The 20378-nt window shown below is 48.0% G+C and overlaps 1 long non-coding RNA gene across 1 annotated transcript; it reads left to right on the top strand.

Annotated features, from left to right (window-relative positions):
• The first annotated feature begins 1450 nt into the window (after window positions 1-1450).
• On the top strand, window positions 1451-19018 carry LOC144726507 (uncharacterized). Its single transcript, XR_013587277.1, has 3 exons — window positions 1451-1866; window positions 3751-3841; window positions 18410-19018. It is a non-coding gene; the product is annotated as an uncharacterized LOC144726507 (long non-coding RNA).
• Window positions 19019-20378: the final 1360 nt, after the last annotated feature.

Genomic DNA, 20378 nt, shown 5'->3' with positions numbered 1-20378 from the left:
TCTCCATGATCATCTCGATGGTCATCTCCATGGTCATCTCCCTAATCATCTTGATGGTCATCTCCATGATCATCTCGATGGTCATCTCCATGGTCATCTCCCTAATAATCTCGATGGTATCTCGATAGTCATCTCCATGATCATCTCGATGGTCATCTCCATGGCCATTTCCATGATCATCTCGATGGTGATCTCCATGATCATCTCGATGGTGATCTCCATGATCATCTCGATGGTGATCTCCATGATCATCTCAATGATGATCTCCATGATCTCAGAATGGAATCGTAGTCACGTGCGTCTTCAAAATTTGCAGCCGGTGTACATTCCTTATGTTTTTTCTTCCAATAACTGAAAAATAAAGAGATTGTATAAATCATCATCATCATCAAAGTTACACCTTGTCTAATATACATGAGCATCCGAGCGTAATTGTGTTAAAGAGTACAAGCTTTTAAATACACGGTGCGCAGTCGAGTTGACCCCGACACTGAAGCAAAGTTGTGAACATCTAGCGGAGGCCGCGCGGCCCCTTTTAAGGACACGCACGAGTTTTGTGAACTTTAACCACAACCACAACCACCCCACCCATTCCCCGCTCCCCATGTCCCATCAAACGAACACAAAAAACCGCGTCAAAACACCCCCGAATGAACGAACGGACGGTGAAAAATCCCGCGTGTTAAGATATGTTTGTGCGCCATCGCTAAGAAAGCACTGCAGGTGAGTGTACAAGTGAGAGTGTAGGAAATTGTACATGTGAGTGAGCGTGGAGGTGAGTGTACAGGTGAGAGTGCAGTTCAGTGTACAGGTGAGCGTGCAGGTGAATGTCACATGTACACTCACCTGTACACTTGCCTGCACTCTCGCCTGTACTCACCTGCACGCTCATGCACATGCACACTCGCCTCCTCGCTCACTCACATGTATACTCACCTGCATGCTCGCCTGTACACTCACCTGCACGTTAACTGTGCGGGTGAGTACATGTGAGTGAGCGTGGAGGCGAGTCTACAGGCGGGAGTGCAGTTGAGTGTTCATGTGAGAATGCAGGTGAGTGTACATGCGTGAGTGCAGGTGAATGTACAGGCGTGAGTGCAGGTGAATGTACATGTGAGCGTGCAGACGAGTCAACGCACAGGTGAGTATACAGGTGAGTGTGCGTGCAGCTGAGTACAGGTGAGAGTGCGGGCGAGTGTACAGGTGGCAGGGCAGGATGACCACGGGCTTGGAAGACTTCTCCAGGCAGAGGGGGCACAGCAGCTGGCGCGCTGCAGCAGCCAACCACAGGCGGACAGCCTCGTCACTGCAGCTGTCACGTGCCCGGCCTCCCTCTTCTCCCCATGTCACGTGGAGAGAGAGAGAGGGAGGGGCATTCACACCACGAGGTCACGTGGCCCAGGGAATAACAAATCCCCCCCCCCCTACACCAACTGCCAACATGGACTCGTCCATCGCTGGTCCCACCTCCCCCACGGAAAATCATCGAAGTCAACGTACAGTAGGACAGTCCACACAAGCGGCATCAACAACAACAACAGCAGCAGCCGTCACCATTCGCCACTAAGTGGCGGTGACGTCCCCGCGGCGTTGGTGCCAGGCTAGGTGCACTCTTAGGCCACGGGGAGTGTCGAAGGCTCGCTGACAGGAGGTCACGGGACAGAACCCTGCAGGTGCCATGGGGTTGACCGACTCGAGATGGCTGCAGACGCCACCAGCTGTGCCAATTCGCCGCGTTTTAGCCGCCCGCCTCTCCGCTCGTTGTTGTGAGCGTCCCTCACGAGCCTCTTCCTCCACAGAGGCCGATCTTGACACTGCCGGTACCGCTCATCGGCAAGTCCACTCAGCTCCACATCCTCCAACCAGGTACCTTTGTAGGCCCGCAGTGATGCCCCATGCCGTGTTGGCAGTCCACTGCTGGATGAAGGCTTCGAGTCGCCACGGTGGCTTGGAGATGTTAACTACCTCGCCCGGTGTGCAGGAGGTCGTGGGTTCGACCCCGACGCCTGCTGCTGCTGTAGATTTGGAGTCTGCGGTGTCTCTCTCCACGTGGTCGCGTGGATTTTTCTCCCGGTGCTGCGGTGTTCCCATCCACATTTAGAATCGATGTGGTGAGAATATTTGGCTGCTCTAAATGTCCACACGAGAAGCCACTTTGTTGAGCTATCATCTGTGGCTAGGTAGCTTCTCATATAAGCGCTTTGTAGCTCAGTGGGACTTACGTGGTTAAAATGAAATGACAGTAAAAATAACAGCACCACCACTCCACGTACACAGAACATCTGCCGTGATCCTGACTGCAGTGCTCAGCTCAATATGGTCGATGAAAGTGAATTACGTGACGGCCGCTACGTTAAAAGGTTTCGTCACCTTTGGGTGGCATCAGTTGCTGCTCTGGCCCATCGGGAAATACAACAATGCCTTGATGGAGGCTCCATTGAAGATGCGTGCGACCCTCTCGACTGGCCGTCTGACCCGAATGTTCGGTCCAACCCGAGCTGAATATCGAGTGGAACTGGGTGACCCTGGGGCTATTTTCTACAACGTAACAATTTCGATTTAAAGCATTCGTGACTGCAGGGATTTATATTCTTGGTTCTTTCGGTAAAGTCACGTAGAAGGGAAATAATAAAGTAATAAAAATAAAACAATACAATTCTCACGACGTTTCGATTGCAACACAAGCAATCATCATCAGGTGTGAAAACCACAGCAAGAAAATTGTGGTGTTCACACCTGATGATGATGCTTGTGTTGCAATCAAAACGTGAGAATTTCATTGTTTTAAAATTTTCCTATTTTATTATTTCCCTTCTATGTGACTTTCCCGAAAGAAAACAAGAATATGAATGTTGGGGTCGTTGAGTAAACAGCCAAAGTGGGTGACGAGAAGTGGCACAGGTGGGTAGCGCGCCACGCTACAAACCGGCTCCACCCGAGTTCAATTCCTGTCCATGGCTAACAACGACACCACTGGGGAGCGATGTCAGGGCTGGTTGCCCGCTGCCTTCACCGACCTGCATCGACCAACCGTGGTGGGATATGGTCAAAGAACCACAATGGTGGGGAGGCCTTCATCCAGCAGTGGATTGACCATGGGCTGTAAAAACAAAGTGTTGCAATTTATTATTGGTTCTTTCGGTAAAGTCACATAGAAGGGAAATAATAAAATAATAAAAATTAAACAATACAATTCTCACGACGTTTCGATTGCAACACAAGCAATCATCATCAGGTGTGAAAACCACAGCAAGAAAATTAGAAAAAAGTGGCGGGATTTTTTTAAAGAAATTTTTTGAAATAAGTGGAGCTTTTTTTTTTACCGCCACTTTTAAAAAAAAATCTTGCTGTCGTTTTCACACCTGAAAATGATTGTGTTGCAATCGAAACGTCGTGAGAATTCTAATGTTTTATTTTTATTAGTTTATTATTTCCCTTCTTCGTGACTTCACCAAAAGAACCAAGAATATGAATCCCTGCAGTCACGAAGGCTTTAAATCTTAAAAAACCCCAACATTCGTCAATGATGACCGATTCCATTCATAAAGTGCGCTCTTGCCGCCGTGTGCGCTGAGTAGTGCTCAGTATTAAACACGCGTTGACTGCTCTATACAGGGTGGGTTTCTGACAGCAGCAGCATTGCCACGAAGCTCTCATTGGCGCTTGGTGAATATCCGTTGGGGGATTCCTTTTCGTTTTTTGTTCATTGAATGATCACCTGGCCACCCATTTGTGTGTGTGAGCCTTCAGGTGTCACAGCAGAGCTATTGCAGAGGGATGCTGCGATTGTACTGCCGTGGGCTAAGCATCGACGGCGGCCCTCTGTCAATCCACAGCGGAGGTAAGAGCCCCCCACTTTGTGTCAGTAAATGGGGGGGTGTTTGGTCATACTTCACCACGCTGGTCAATGCGAGTTAGTGTGAAGGTGAGGCAGCCCAAAGATCTGTTCAGATGTCACTCAGCACCGACGTTAGCTGTGGCCGGGAATCTAACTTTGATGGCAGCTAACGGCCGGGCCACCGCTTCACGGGTGAACGGGTTGATTAGATGAGACGATGGCGTTGCGTTTCATAGCAGTGGCTACTCCTCCACCTGGCTGGGCGATTGAGAAACCACACCCACAGCAGTGTCCCAGTGTACCGGCACCCCCCCAGTGCTGGAGTCAACATTCTCTGGGCCCCATTTTTCTTCACACGCTGCCCTGGATTTGGGCCCGGCAAGAAGCGCGTCGCCACCAAACACGTTACGGTCAAATGTTGTAAGCGGCAGGTTTATCTAATTTATATTTGACGACTTCCTCTTCCAAGACGTCCTGGCCCTTGTGGAGGAGTAGGCCAATTACCCTCACAGGGGCTCTCTGCAGCTCCCTCTCGTGGAGGCCCCATTTGCCGGCAGTGGCGTGAACAACCGCAGGGGCTGTACCTTTACCTTTTATCCACTTTTCATATTCAACATTTAATTAGGTCAGCAACGTGGTCTTGACCTCTTACCCACAAACATTTCTGACAAGTACAGCAAGTGCACGTGTACACAAGTGTACTCCTGTGCTAGTTGCACGCCACTTCTGCTTTTTGTGTTTAGTTTGTTGTCGTTCCCCCATACCTCAGATTAGCACGGTTGGCTGTATGCGGTGCTAAAGAAGTACAACATACACACACACGCATCCACACACACAAACACGTACACATCCATCAACACACAGAGATACAAAGACAAAGACTCCCCATATAGACAAACAGTCTGTTGGGGCAAGTGCTGTTAGCGAGCACACGCACATACATACACACATAAACACATACACACACACATAAACAAACACATACACACACATCCACACCCATACACACACATACACCCACACACAAAGACACATACACACACACACTGCGATGGCAAAGTAAAAAATGGAAGTGAGACCAGTGTTTGTCACGACAAGTATATATTGATGTCAAGTGCAAATACAAAACGAGGTCGACAAAATCTCTGGAAAACATTAATCTCGCTTTCCCTTCCCACACTTTGAGCTGCTTTTGTACAAACGATAAAAACCCCAAGGAGACCGAAGTGTCACCGATCTACATTCACGAGTTCAGAAACCGCTGTTTCTTGAGTCATCATGGTCCATGGAAATAAAGTGCTTGACAAAGTTAATCATTTATCCGTACATTTCACGTGTTAACGTTTTGGTGCTACGGTTTAGCGTGTCCATTGAAATGTGCACGCCCCGTACATTAAAAAACAAAGTAAGAGATATGTCTTCTTTGAGTCTTTCGGTAAAGCCACCTAGATAGAAACAATTATAAAAATAATAACAACATCACGTTTCGATCGCAACACAAGCAATCGTCTTGAGGTGAAAAAAGAGGGGGAAATCTATAAAGGTTTAGAGATATTGTTATTATTTTGATTATTTTTTCTATCTACGTGGCTTTACCGAAAGACCCAAAGAATATGAATTACTGCAGTTACGAAAGCTTTAAGTCAAGATTTAACAGATATGTAGTATAAAAAATTCCGACGTATTCACAGTTCAATAAATAAATACTTTGCAACAGTGGTGACTTTTTAAATCCCTGACACAACGCAAAATAAAGTCCCGCATTTTAAATAAACAGAGACAAGAACCGTAGGGAATACCTTGCACGACCTCACTGAGACCGCACTCCGGCCTCGCGTTGCGGAGGACACAACCTCTGTCTTCATTTGTTATGGGACAGTTCATTTTGCGGTCACCATCACAATAACGTTCCTGGGGCCAACTCTCTTGACGATTGACCTCGTAATAAACAGAAACTCCAATCCGTAATGGGTTCGTGTCGGCTGCATGGATCTTGGCTCTTGTTTCCCAGAATGCTGGCATGATTTTAAGCGCTTTCATGCTGGGTTTTTCAAGTCGTTGTGGATTGTGAGTTTAGAGTTGCTTTAAATGTTTTCCATGTCAGCATTGGACAGGTGTGCCATAAGGCCCTGAGTTAGTGATTGCAGCTCTTTATTGTTTAGAGAATGTGGTCGTCGAGTGAGAATGTAGAGTCCAAGGTGATTCCAATGATGTTCAAGTGATTTCAGGCGCTGATGGTGGAGCTGGCGATGAGTACATTTTGGGGCGCCGGCGACGCCATGGTGAGCCGCTTCCTGGTGCCTTCCTAAAATGTCTCTCAAAATTAGTTTGAATTTGAGAGGAAGCAAAGGGTGAGCCACTTGATCGTGTGGAATTCAGGCACCAACCACTATCGGTGGGGCGAGTGCCAGTTGTTACACCGGTGGTGGCTGCTGTGAGACCAGAGTGGCGGTGGCTGCTGTTGGACTGGCGTTGGAAGTGGCTGCTGTGGGACAGGCGGTGGCGGCAGCTGCTGTGGTACTGACTGCGGCTTCTTCCAGACAGGCGGGGGCTGTTGTAGATTCGGCGATGGTAGTGGTTTCTGTTGGACCGGCGACAACTGCTATGAGATTGGGGGGTGGTGGCGGCTGTTGTTAGAATGGCAGCGGCTGCTAGGAGACGGCTTCTTCAAAACAAGCTGTAGTGGTGGTGGCTGCTGCAGGACTGGCGGTGGCAGTAGCTGCTGTGGTGCTGATGGCAGCTTCTCCAAGACTGGCGACGGCTGCTGTGAGGTCAGGGTGGTTGCGGCTGCTGCGGGACTGGCGATGGCTGCTGTGGCGCTGACTTCTTCGAGACATGTAGTGGTGGTGGTATTGGCTGCTGTGGGACTGGCGATGGCTGCTGCGGAACTGGCGGTGGCGGTGGTTGCTGTAGGACTGGCACTGGCTGCTTGGAGATCGGGGTGGTGGTGGTGGTGGTGGATGCTCTGGGACTAGCGGCGGCGGCCGCGGCTGTTGCGTGCCTGGCGTTGCCGGTAGCAGCTGCTGCTGCCGCTGTTTTTGCCGTCGCCCTTGCAGTTGTTCCCGTTGGGGTGGTTCGCCATCTTGAGTTTCTGGAGATAAACAAGATGAGGGCGCTCAAGTCCAAACCGCTCGACATTGAGTGAATGAAACAAAACTGGTCTAAAGTAGACACAAGAACATTGCTGTACTTCACCATTCCTGTAATGTAAAATTATGCACTGCCAGGGTGTACATTCTCCCCGGGCAGTTCCACGCACGCGGGGTAACGTTTCAAAACCATCCTTTACCTTGCGCGCCGGTGAAGAGAGCTGCTGTTCAGTGACGAGGTCCTGGGTCTCCATCGACGAGTGGGAACGTTTCATGCACAACTTAGACGTCGCCTTGACGTGCTCCAGCGGGCGGTAGCTGTCCGCTGGTGGCGCATTCAATTCTGGGGACCTGAATGCCCGCACCACACATCGCAAACTGCGGTTAACACCACCGCTCGCTCCACCGCTTAGCTGTCTGGCCGGACACTCATCGAGCCGCTAAGCTCCAAATTAGTCGGAACAACTCAACTGCCTAGAAAGGAGACACTGCTGCTGATGCCCGCGTAAGACAATATCTGTGCAGTGAGCTTGTCTGGGGGACGGTTGTAAGTGGAGGTCAAAGTGGAGGGGAGAGAAGGCGACTTACCGAATATAGAAGAGCATGTAGGCCTGCTCACTCATCGCAGCCTTGGTGTCGACGAGCCGCATGATGGAGTCGTTCATACGGCACCATTTTCCATCGCTGATCTGTGCACAGTTAATACACAGCTACACTTGGTTACAATGTTTACAAAACCGCACCCAGTATTCTCCGTTCATGTAATAACAACACACGATACCCTCTAGGCAACAAGTTCCTCAAGAGCATCACCCCAACGTCAGAGCTGCAGAGCGTGCTACGGTTGCTATGATGGTTTTGAATTTACGGTACGGTCTGCCTGAACATATCACTGCATCAATAACCTTGGACCAATTTAATCAAAATCTAAATTTTTATTTAGACTGGAAGAATCTGATGAGCTACGAAGCTCTTTTTCACAAATGTCCAGTAGGGGCGGGTCAGAAAGTTACAACAAACAATACATAAACCGATAGGAGTTAAAAGTGTAGGAAAGCTAAGCAAATCACTAAATACAAATAAATAAACTAAATACTGTAAGTAAAAATTGCATAAATACATCAAAACGCAAGAACAGTTGCAGGACTGTTTTTATTATTATTTATTTTTTATAATTTTTCTATCTACGTGACTTTACCAGTAGCTGCTGTGGTGCTGATGGCAGCTTCTCCAAGACAAGCGGCGGCTGCTGTGGGACTGGCGATGGCTGCTGCGGAACTGGCAGTGGCGGTGGTTGCTGTAGGACTGGCACTGGCTGCTTGGAGATCGGGGTGGTGGTGGTGGATGCTCTGGGACTAGCGGCGGCGGCCGCGGCTGTTGCGTGCCTGGCGTTGCCGGTAGCAGCTGCTGCTGCCGCTGTTTCTGCCGTCGCCCTTGCAGTTGCTCCGGCAGTTGTTCCCGTTGGGGTGGCTCGCCATCTTGAGTTTCTGCAGATTAACAAGATGAGGGCGCTCAAGTCCAAACCGCTCGACATTGAGTGAATGAAACAAAACTGGTCTAAAGTAGACACAAGAACATTGCTGTACTTCACCATTCCTGTAATGTAAAATTATGCACTGCCAGGGTGTACATTCTCCCCGGGCAGTTCCACGCACGCGGGGTAACGTTTCAAAACCAGCATTTACCTTGCGCGCCGGTGAAGAGAGCTGCTGTTCAGTGACGAGTTCCTGGGTCTCCTTCGCCAAGTGGGAACGTTTGATGCACAACCTAGACGTCGCCTTGACGTGCTCTAGCGGGCGGTAGCTGTCCGTTGGTGGCGTATTCAGTTCTGGCGACCTGAATGTCCGCACCACACATCACAAACTGCGGTTAACACCACCGCTCGCTCCACCGCTGAGCTGTCTGGCCAGACACCCATGGAGCCGCTAAGCTCCAAATTAGTCGGAACAACTCAACTGCCTAGAAAGCAGACACTGCTGCTGATGTTCGCGCAAGACAATATTTGTGCAGTGAGCTGGTCTGGGGGACGGGTGTAAGTGGAGGTCAAAGTGGATGGGAGAGAAGGGCGACTTGCCGAATATAGAAGAGCATGTAGGCCTGCTCACTCATCACAGCCTTGGTGTCGACGAGCCGCACGATGGAGTCGTTCATACAGCACCATTTTCCATCGCTGATCTGTGCACAGTTAATACACAGCTACACTTGGTTACAATGTTTACAAAACCGCACCCAGTATTCTCCGTTCATGTAATAACAACACACGATACCCTCTAGGCAACAAGTTCCTCAAGAGCATCACCCCAACGTCAGAGTTGCAGAGCGTGCTACGGTTGCTATGATGGTTTTGAATTTACGGTACGGTCTGCCTGAACATATCACTGCATCAATAACCTTGGACCAATTTAATCTAAATCTAAATTTTTATTTAGACTGGAAGAATCTGATGAGCTACGAAGTTCTTTTTCACAAACGTCCAGTAGGGGCGGGTCAGAAAGTTACAACAAACAATACATAAACCGATAGGAGTTAAAAGTGTAGGAAAGCTAAGCAAGTCACTAAATACAAATAAATAAACTAAATACTGTAAGTAGAAATTGCATAAATACATCAAAACGCAAGAACAGTTGCAGGACTGTTTTTATTATTATTTATTTTTTATAATTTTTCTATTTACGTGAATTTACCAGTAGCTGCTGTGGTGCTGATGGCAGCTTCTCCAAGACAAGCGGTGGCTGCTGTGGGACTGGCGATGGCTGCTGCGGAACTGGCGGTGGCGGTGGTTGCTGTAGGACTGGCACTGGCTGCTTGGAGATCGGGGTGGTGGTGGTGGTGGCGGATGCTCTGGGACTAGCGGCGGCGGCCGCGGCTGTTGCGTGCCTGGCGTTGCCGGTAGCAGCTGCTGCTGCCGCTGTTTTTGCCGTCGCCCTTGCAGTTGCTCCCGTTGGGGTGGTTCGCCATCTTGAGTTTCTGGAGATAAACAAGATGAGGGCGCTCAAGTCCAAACCGCTCGACATTGAGTGAATGAAACAAAACTGGTCTAAAGTAGACACAAGAACATTGCTGTACTTCACCATTCCTGTAATGTAAAATTATGCACTGCCAGGGTGTACATTCTCCCCGGGCAGTTCCACGCACGCGGGGTAACGTTTCAAAACCATCCTTTACCTTGCGCGCCGGTGAAGAGAGCTGCTGTTCAGTGACGAGGTCCTGGGTCTCCATCGACGAGTGGGAACGTTTCATGCACAACTTAGACGTCGCCTTGACGTGCTCCAGCGGGCGGTAGCTGTCCGCTGGTGGCGCATTCAATTCTGGGGACCTGAATGCCCGCACCACACATCGCAAACTGCGGTTAACACCACCGCTCGCTCCACCGCTTAGCTGTCTGGCCGGACACTCATCGAGCCGCTAAGCTCCAAATTAGTCGGAACAACTCAACTGCCTAGAAAGGAGACACTGCTGCTGATGCCCGCGTAAGACAATATCTGTGCAGTGAGCTTGTCTGGGGGACGGTTGTAAGTGGAGGTCAAAGTGGAGGGGAGAGAAGGCGACTTACCGAATATAGAAGAGCAGGTAGGCCTGCTCACTCATCGCAGCCTTGGTGTCGACGAGCCGCATGATGGAGTCGTTCATACGGCACCATTTTCCATCGCTGATCTGTGCACAGTTAAAACAAAGCTACACTTGATTACAATGTTTACAAAACCAAAGAATATAAATTACTGCAGTCACGAAAGTTTTAAGTAAAAATGTAGTTGCAAGACTGTTTTATTTATTCCTCCCTATTTGACATTTGTAACATTATGGGCGCATTGCAGTTGTGCGTTGTTATTGTTTGATGGTAACAAATGGAATTACCTTATTGTAGCAATAATAATGGCCGCTGTTTGAGTTGGCTCCCTTGTGCACCAGCACCGAGTACAGGGAGTAGATCGCGGGCTCGCCCTGAGACGTTGAGGTGAAGGGTTGCATGTCCAGGTGCTCCGGGTAGGTGATGTTCTACAGGGAGCGCACAGGAGGGGGAGGCAGCGCGGCAGAGACGAACGTTAGGAGAGGAAACGGAAGGGGTTGTGGGGTGGGCAGCAGAGATGGGCACCATCTCAGTTACACGTCAAAGTGATGACGTGATGTCTCGCTAATTTGAGCGTTCAAGACGGTGCTCATCTCCTGTTTATAGCCCTGAGCAAGTGGTGGAAATTCTACATTCATATGACGGGGGTGAGTCTATCTGTTGGACCTATTTCAGCATGGAGAGGCATTTTCTCCAGCGGTGAACTGACAAAGGGCTGTCATTAAATAAATGAATGAGAACGATGTGGAGGGGCAGAATCGTTACCTGGTTGATCTTGACGCCGTAGAGGTTGTACCGCTTGATGGAGACTGTGAGGACGTTGGGCAGGCGGTGGAGAGCCATCGTCTTTGTCGCTTTCCCCTTGTGACAGCACCTGCACGACAACAACAACGCCAGACATTGCACACGTTCCCCAACCGATGAGGGAAACTTTTGAACGACATTTCTTCTCATTTTTTCTTTACTATTATTTTAGTAATTTTTATTATTATTTATGAAATACTTTTTAGTAAAACTAATATTATGTTCTAAAATATTTATCATTATTAATATTCTTCTGTTTATATTATCGTGAGATATATATTTAATCTGCAGACTTTTGAAGCGACAAATGTTTGCAGGGTGTCGAAACACGACGGCCCGCTCACCTTGCACAGGTGTATTCATCCAGAATCTCCTCGTTGAAAAACTCCCCAAACGCCTCCACCAGATGCGATGAGTTCTGTTACCCAACAGAGTGAAAGGCAAATTAAGACTCTTAAGAAGCATTCCATAAACATTGTATCGTGACGGAAACTCCGAAAACCCGCATCTTGTATTAAATCGTACGACCGCAATAAGCGAGATGACGCACGCTACTGGCAGTGTGTTTGGATGTTAAGTGGCTGATCGATGTGTCTGCGTGATGTATTTTAGGCACAGAAGGGGGCACAGGTGGTACATCAGCCAGTCATCTCATTCAGTCAATCCATGGCACCTGGGTCTGTCCCGTGACCTGCCAGCAGGCGTTCGACACTTCACGTGGCCTTAAAGTGCACTCAGCCTAGCACAAGTGCTATGGTGACATCACCGCCATTTAGTGGCGAATGGCGGTTGTTGTTGATGTGTGCATGTTGAACCTCCTTCGCACCGTATGTACATGTATAACTGTTAAGAAATGTTTTTTTCATTGCTTACATTAATATAGAGTGCGATGTCCAGGCATGTGTCGTAGGTGTTGGAGTCATTGCAGCACTGCATGCACTCCACTGCAAAGCAAACACACATTAGGGAGGGACGTCACATGTGTCTTAGACAAACTAAATGCACGCTCCCCACTGACATAAGTAATTGCTACTTTTCACCAACTGGTAAAAGGTTATTCCGTGTAGCACGTGTGTGAGTGTAAATGCTGCAACGCGGGCAGGTCTACACTGTGATGGTGCACTTACTGTTCTCGGTTAACAAGTTTCTAGAGGAGTGCGCAAAACTTACCACGTGAACGAAGGTAACCCCCGAAGATCTGGTAAATGAGGGTGGTAGCCTCCGTGTATCTGTCCAGCCTGCCAGTCACAGAGAACGACACCACACGGTGGTTACAGCAGCAGTAGCACCTTTACCGGATGCACACGCATGTGTGAAAGTTACACCATTGCCCGAGCTGTTGATTCACTCTTTCCCTTCAGCACTGCAACGCGTGCTCTGTAGCAACGAAACGTGGTAGTGTCTGCACAGGGCAGCCACCTTCACGGCACAGCCACAGAGCTGGGGGCAAGCTGGCAGCCATCACGCGGTGCTGTTGCCCGGCAGTTTTGTTGTGCTCGGCGTGCCACGTGCTACCCGTCAACACGAGGAATGATGTGAAGGGGCCACCGACCTCGAGACATTTATCCCTCGGTATTTATCGGCAACGTGAAATGCGCAAACAAAAGATGGCCCACGTCAGGGCCAAGGTCAAAGAACCGTGGTGTCAGCAGGGCCGGTCCTCTGCATCTCCCAGGTTTTCACACAAAAGTGTGAGTAGCTTTTCACAGACGTTGAAGTACAATCGTGCAGAAAACCGAGAGGAAGCCGTGAGGTACCGAACTGCAGAACGACTGCCGCATGTTGACTGGCGCGCAGTACTCACTCGCTGTGGCCATAGAGGCATGAGGCTTGCATGGCATCTACCACGTATCGCAGAAACTCGTGGGCATCTTCCTGTCTCCCAATGCGCAGGTGTTTGGCGATGCCTGCAGAGAAATGGACATGGGGACAAAGTGACAGGTACAGGATCTGATGACATCTTTCAAGAGCTCCCCAACAGTCGTTTCAAAAGGAGCGGTGCAAAGGATTTGGAACACAGACGGCGAAAGATCGCGGCGATAACTTAGTTTTGGGACTCACGCGTGATGTTGTTAGTGATGACGCTGGGTGTCAGAACTGTCTGCGAGTTGTTGAATGTGCTGACGACGTGACGCTCCATGACGCACATCAGGCAAAAGTCGCTCCGTTGGCCTGCGAACGAGGGCACAGGTGGCACAATCCGTCAGCGCACGCCACTCGCACTCAGCCCAGTTGGGGAGTAACAACAAACGCAAGGAAACCTGGCACCAGCAACAATCGCAATTAATGTTGCGTCTAAGTACCAATTGCATCACAAGATGCTTTATAAGCCCAAGTTGAATCTGTGCAGCCTATTAAACACATGTTCGCCACGTGTGCACGTGTTTATCAAAAACACAATACTGATTTATACTGGAGGAATCCGATGAGCTATGGAGCTCTTTTTTTGCAGATGTCCAATAATGGTACGGGGTGAGAAGGTTACAACAACAAACAATACAAAAACACGATAGGAGTGCAAAATATAGGAAAGGCAAACAAACCACTTAAAAAACATACAGAAATTAAACTATGTTTTTATTTTACCAGGTAAAGCCGACTGAGCTATTAGCTTCTTCAAAAGCGATCTGACCACGAATGATAGCTCAACGAAGTAGCTTATCAAGTGTGAAATTCATATCAGCCAAAATAACCGTGATAATAACGTAGCCGATGGGTAAACGAGAGTGCCAGGGGGGAAGGTACTTACAGGTGCTGCAGTGCTCTTGCAGCAGCAGGTAGTGGGCGAGCGGCGGCGTGTAGGCGAGGCACTGCAGCGTGGCGTTGAGGAAGCAGGTGTTCCCCAGGTTGCGTAGGCCGGCACCCTTGCCCACGTCGCTCTCCCACCTGAGGTTCAGGCGCTCCAGGGCAAACAGCGAGAGCCGTGCCGCTGGAATGCCGTCGTCGTCCTCTGCACAAAGGGCACGGTGGTGGCGAAAGCTGGCGTCATCGCAGAGCGCTGCACTGCCGATGGGGCTGGCGTGGATATCCAGTGGCCCCAGCCAGCACCCGTGCTGCTACTCTTAACCAGAAATATTTTTCTCCACATTTAAGTTTAAATCTCAAGTTAGCGAAAAATGTGATGCGCCTGTCACGTTGACTGATAGGTGTTTTGAGCTCCTCGTGTTACTCGTGAAGGGCAACAGCAGTGGCTCCAAAGGGGCCCATGCATTGGTGGCTGCCACCCTAACGAGAGGTCACGAGGTCGCGTGGTCGCACACTCACCTTGCGGTGCAGGCAGCACAGACACGCTGATGTTCTCTGTGGCTGGCACCGGGGAGGGTTCCGGACGGCCATGGTGAAGGCAGCTGGGTTGCGTGTAGAGCCTCTCGTCGACCGCCGCCAGCACCTCGTTGGACGAGGTGGGGGCCAAGACCGTGAGGTCGTTGCCGAACGAGGTGCCCTCCGCTCCACACGCCACAGTCGTGGTTGGGTCCTGCTACAGCAACGCAGTCAAAACATCGACAATTGCTCCCATCTTGACTTGCATCCCAACACACGTGGGACTCATATTCTTGGTTATTTCGGTAAAGTCACGTAGAAGGGAAACAATAAAATAATACAAATTTTAACGATAAAATTCTCACGACGTTTCGATTGCAACACAAGCAATCATAATCATCATTGGAACCTCATTTGCCAGAAGAAAAAATATGATAATTGTTTTTTTACCCTTTTATCTGGCAACAAAACTGACACCTTTTTTTACAAGGAGTCCTGTTTGCATAGACCACAATACCTGCAGTCGTAAAGCAAACAAAAAACATAACTCTGATAATGTATGCACTGTCCTTGAAGTCGATTGGTCCACACCTGAGACAGCTTTCCTTAGAGCCTAGTCTCACATGGTGTTGGACCAGATGACGCCAAAAGGCGCACAACTCAAAGACAATGCACCATCAGAGTATGAGAGCTCGGGGTAAGCATTTACACCATTGGAACCTTATTTGCCATAAAAATAAAAAAATGATTATAATTGGTTTTTTACCCTTTTATTTGGCAACAAAACTGACACTTTTTTTTTTACAAGGAGTCATGATTGCATAGACCACAATACCTGCAGTCGTAATGCAAACAAAAAACATAACTGATAATGTATGCACTGTCCTTGAAGTTGATTGGTCCACACCCGAGACAGCTTTCCTTAGAGCCTAGTCTCACATGGTGTTGGACCAGATGTTATGTTTCGGCTTGGGTCTAATTGTCCACGCTCAACTAACGTTGGCTGTAAATCACCACGGTCCCTTACGTTATGGCAAGCTTCGGGGCCACTTCCTGGAGTCGTGGAGTTCTGTTATTACTCGTACATTTAATGAAAGCGTGTTTAAAAAAAGTATTTTTAATGTTTAATAAACAAGGTACCGTATTTACTGTTTAATACTTCGCGCTACCTTTACCCTACCGGGTAATTCTTCCGAGCTACCTTTACCCTACCCTTGACCTTACCCCTTGGCATGTTGACACCTTTACTCTTTTACCCGGTAAAAAGGGTAAATTACCTTACCTTGCTGAGGCCTACTCCCCACCGAACACCGAGCTACGCCGCGATTGGTTGGCGATGTCGGGGAGGGTGGGGGGGAAGGGTAAACACGCCCACTCATCCAACTGCCCCCCCCCCCCTGAACGGCGCGCTGTCCAACCAAGTTCCTACCTGCCCACTCCGAAGGAACGTGTTAAGGGCACCACGGGGTGAGCAGCCCCTCCCCACCCATCCCCACCCCTCCCACCCCCCACCCTCCCCACCCAGCCCCACCCTCCCCACCCAGCTCCTCCCTGCACGACGGACGGACAAAATAATCCCCTGTGGGCTGGTGTAACCAGGAGGTTACTACCAGTAAAAATACAAATTAAATAACGACGATGTCATTATTTCAATTCCTGTGCGCATACAGCGGGAATATGAATTATAATTCACTTCTCAACATTCCTGAGAATGTATTGGTTGGACAGACGGGCGAACGGACAGACCGAATCATTATTCCTCTGTTTAAAAAAAATCCGCTTAAAACATTAAGTTATCATCATACCTAAAATCGGGGCAAAATGTTTCCCAGTTTACCAGAAATCTCAGCCTGGATCTGCCCTTGGGGTTTGGGGGTGGGGGCGCCCATTGGGTGGTTGGCCAAGGGCGTTGCCAGTTGCTGGCAGCAGCTGCTCTAGGGCCGCTCCTCTCACTGAGTGCAAATTCATTTTAATCATAGCGACTTTCTGCTCACGTTTTAAGCGAAAATTGGTGAACAAAACGACGCGTCCTTCAGGGTTATAAACAGCTCATTTTTTAGTATTCACATCAATAGGGAATCCAGTAAGTCAATACTTATAATAATAATGTAATAATTACCACAATTGCGCATTTTCAACAAACATAAGTCAAGAACCGCGTATTTACATTGTTTCATTCACTCTCACAGGTGAGAAAAAAATAAAAGTTTGCAAAACTAATTTTCGATTGAAACTTTTCGTTTACTTTCTTCCCGACAGAAAGGAAACTCCAACAGCTATTAGAATGATGAAGGTGATTTACAATTTTTCATTCTTTATTTGCAGGTTTGTTATACATTACTCTCGGAGAAAAGAAAATTACATTCGGTACGTCACATTCCGTAATTTTGAGTTCATTCAGATGAATCCAGAAGAGTCGCAGACGAAAGAAGACGTCGATTAAACGGAGGAACACGGCAGAGATGGCGTCATCGACAAAGTCACAACACAGTGGATCGTTTACGACGTGAAAATACCCGTCACGTGACGGGCAATTACGCGATGCTCCTCACCAGGACTAAAGCGGGAAGTTATTTTTCCCCAATTACATTGCTTAAATAATGATCAAATAGAGCAAGTCAAGATCTTTAAGTATCTTGGGGACATCCTTGATTCAAAACTGCATTTTGAAGATCACATTGATTATATTGGTAAAAAGACAAAAATAGGTTTTCTGTATCGACACAAGCACTGCTTCCCCCCTATGTTCCGTTTGGAATTGATAAAAGCTACCATACTGCCTCTACATGATTACTGTGATATCGTATATAAATCAGCCCCAAGTACTGCACTGAAGAAGCTTGACTCAATGTATCACCCGGCCTTAAGATTTGCACTGAACTGCCCCATATAGGACTCACCACTGTGATCTCTACATTGGGTCAAACTTAACATCTCTTAATGTTCGACGGCTTGTGCACCAGATCCTTTTTTATTCATAATGTACTCACAAAAAAATCCGCAGATTATCTGCGGGACCTCCTTTCAGTTTCAAAGAACAAATTTGACCTCAGGTCTTCGCTCATTTACCAACTTCAGATTCCCTATTGCCGTACAAATACTGGAGGAAGGGCCTTTTCTATTGATGCCCCCAGGGTCTGGAATGCTATTGCCAATAAACTGCAACTTGAATCACTACCTATGATATCTTCACTCAAAACTGCTCTAGAGGAGATGTACACCCCTAGCTGCCACTGCTATTTAGTGGCCTAAAATAAAATGTTTCGCTCCGGATGATCGCTGCAAAGTATGACCTGTGGTTTGATTTAGTGTGCTGATCTTAAAGGTGCACCAAAAATTGTTGATACTCCGACTGATGCTCCTGCTGTTGTGGAGTGGCTCATGCAGCCAGCTATGGCTGCAGGGTTTGGAAGTACATGTTGTTTGTCGTTTATTGTGAAAATTCAGTCACAGTTCTTATGATCACTGTTTCATCGCTTTTATGGCTTTGTTTTGGTAATTTCGAAAAGTTTTTTGGTTTGACCTTGTTTGTTTGTTGTAGTACGGAATTAGACTGATGGCCTTAATCTAAGTTGTCTTGTGGTTGTTGTTGTTTGACTTGCATCCCACTGGGATTTTTGCACACAGCGTTGGTGTACGGTGCTTTTTCTGCAATGTTTTGCCGTCTTTTCTTGGATTTTCTGTTTGCACATAGTCACATAGTCACTTTATGATGTTTTCTTGATCATATTTTTTTGTTTGTCGTGGTTGCACCCGATTCAAGAGCCGAATGGCTCACAGGGCTATACCTAATAAATTAACTTGAACTTGATGTTATTATTAATATCTATTTTTCTTCTTCCCTTTCAGATGACATTGAAAAAATGGACAGGAAATTGACCAGAGACGAACGAGTTTGATTGTCATTCGTATGCAAAAGAAGGCAGCTGTAATTGCTCATTCGTGCATCGTGCATCAATGTAAACAGAAGTCAGATTTAACATTTTTTTCAACAAACAACATAATGCTTTGTTACCTGTTAAAATAAAAATGATGACACTATGTGGCATGACTTTTGGGCTACCCTCTATAGGTGCCATTATGAAGGGCCAATTGTGATGTGCTTTGCAGAAAGGCCATTGCCTGAAACGTCGCTTTTTTATATCTAACCACACATTATATATTTATTACACATTATTATCGGAATCAGAATAGATATTTAGACTGGAGGAATCCGATGAGTTATAAAGCTCTTTCGTATAGGTATCCAGTTGGGGCAGGTAAGAATGTTACAACAACAAACAATATCAACACATGATAGGAGTGCAAAATACAGGTTGGCCCAAAAGTTGCATTCATCGTGCCACTGAAATTGCAACGTTTGAATCATTTAGTCTAAAAGTTAAAACATTTTTTGTTATTATTATTAATACCATAACAAAACAATCCTCTGTGATTTGTTTAAATAAATCAATAAGATCTGTGTGTCCTAACTTGTGGGCCACCCTCTATCGGCGACGATATGAAAGGGCAAACAACTGTGATGTGCTCTGCAGACGGACCATTGCCTGAAACGTCACCTATCATTATCCAATACCCACCCCAGTGTACTCCCAGCGTTGTGGTTGGTTTAGCGGCCCCGCCGCCGCCTGCGCGGCTCCCGTCAGCTCCGGCACGGCGACCCGCGCCGTGCCTCGGGCTTCATCCGGGGAGGGGGTCCCGGGCACAGCCCCGCGGGATCCCTCGGGGGTGTCGCCATCTGCAAGAAGGAGAAGAAGCACGGCGATCACATTTTGTACTTCTGGGTCTACATTTCCCATTATAGATAAAACATGGCCCCAGCCAGCACCCGTGGTGCCACCATTAACCAGAAAGATTTTGCTCCACATTGAAGTATGAAGCTCAAATTCGAGAATAATGTGATGTGCCTGTCACGTTGTCTGATAGGTGTTTTAAGCTCCCCGTGTTACTCATGATGGGCAACAGCAGTGGCTCCAAAGTGGCCCTTCTGTTGGTGGCTGCCACCCTAACGAGAGGTCACGAGGTCGCGTGGTCGCACACTCACCTTGGGGTGCAGGCAGCACAGACACGCTGATGTTCTCGCGTGCTGTGGCTGACACCAGGGAGGGTTCAGGCCGGCCATGGGGAAGGCAGCTGGGTTGCATGTAGGGCCTCTCGTCGGCCGCCACCAGCACCTCGTTGGACGAGGTGGGGGCCAAGACCGTGAGGTCTTTACCGGACGAGGTGCCCTCTGCTCCAGCTGACAAAGTCATGGTTGGGCCCTGCCACAGCAACACAGTCAACACATCCACAATTAATCCTCCCCTCCGGGCTGGCATCCCAACACACGTGGGAATGAATTATCTCCAAAATGTATCAAATGTAGTCCATGAACCGATAAGTGATCTGCATTAAATGTCTCAGAAATATATATATACGATTGATTTTTGGAGGAACCCCAAACTGACAAAATATTCAAAGAAGAGGCCATTGACTAAAGTAGAACGCGTTCAGTTCGTTGTTATACTGGTAGGAACGAAGTGAACCAGCCTACAATAGATTATATCGTCCGTCTGTCCGTCCGATGTCCGATTAGGTGTAGCAACATTGCCCCCTACTGAAAACACTTGGCAGGACCCTACAAAAACCTTTAGACTCAGTGACGCTTTCCTGGCTAAACAAGTGTAACATTCCCTTAGAATTCCCTGAGATAGCTTTTAATTAAAACATTTAAATTAAAAATTAACTCACAGCGGCCTAAAGCCTACAGCTAGGCCTAAAGCCTAGAAGTAGGCCTCAAACTCTCCCTTAGTATCGTCCGATTAGGTGTAGCAACATC

Source organism: Lampetra planeri, chromosome 23 (genome assembly GCF_965212315.1).
Source record: "Lampetra planeri chromosome 23, kcLamPlan1.2.h2, whole genome shotgun sequence".
Lineage (NCBI taxonomy): Eukaryota > Metazoa > Chordata > Hyperoartia > Petromyzontiformes > Petromyzontidae > Lampetra > Lampetra planeri.
Note: the sequence above shows the minus strand (reverse complement) of the source record. Positions and strands in the feature narration are given on the sequence as shown.